The following is a 1,022-nucleotide window of genomic DNA, read 5'->3' on the forward strand; positions in this document are numbered from 1 at the left end:
AGCTGCTTCTTGTCCTGCAGCCGCAGAGGAACCAGCGGAGGCTGCCAACACCAGAGGGCAAGACCAATGGCTTACAGTCTTTCGTGCACTTTCCAAAGCTTTAAGCTGAAGCCGAAGGGGATAGGTCCATCCTCAGGGCTGTGAGGGTGACTCTACTTCCCCAGTGAGTCTATGCGGTGGGTGCACTGCTCCCTTCCTGAAAACGATGGCTTCTCAGCCACCAGACCTCGTTAGATCTGGTGTGAGGGTCTGATGAGAAGTCTGAGGTCAGGCTTGGGGGTGCAGTGCTCCCTCTGTGCGCCTCTGAGCACTGTGGGAAGCAGAGCAGCCAAAGACTGAATTTGGCCGTGGTCCCAGAGCCCGGAGAGAGGATGCCCTTCTCGAATGAAGAGGAAGAGGAGCGTGATTTTCCAAGACCTTGGGAGAGGGGTACCATGTTGAACCACTCTGGGGATGTTGGCTGTTTGGGTTCAGGAGCCATGGTGTGTGGAGGTGGCCTGTTCCAGACGTACATACGTGGTAGAAATATTTACTTGTTTGGCAAAGTTTGTTAGGAAAATGACCAGAATGCCAGAAAGAGTAAAGAAAGACAAAACCAAAAACAAAGCATCCAACCAACTAAACAAACAAACAAACAAAAAAACCCAGAACAAACCCAGACACATTTTTGTTTCTGAGAGAAAAATGCTGCTTTAATCAAGACTAACTTGAAGGCCTTAACTCCATACACACACACACACACACACACACACACACACACACACACACACACACATTATTGACACTGTCGCCTGTCAAAAACAGGAAAGAGACTGCTGATCAGTAATTCAGGCCTGGAGTGATTTTCAAAACTTTGCTAAAACTTCAGGAACAAATAACCCAGCATCATGTTTGTGGTTATGTCAGTTCACCAGGAAGGGCTGAGCCTCCTTCCAGTCCATAGCCCCATCCCTGGTCCCTCCCTTGGCTTCAGGCATTATCCGTGGCCCTGGAGCCCCCTCCCTTGGGAATCATGGGTCAGA

This window comes from Rattus rattus, chromosome 4, assembly GCF_011064425.1.
Source record: "Rattus rattus isolate New Zealand chromosome 4, Rrattus_CSIRO_v1, whole genome shotgun sequence".
Lineage (NCBI taxonomy): Eukaryota > Metazoa > Chordata > Mammalia > Rodentia > Muridae > Rattus > Rattus rattus.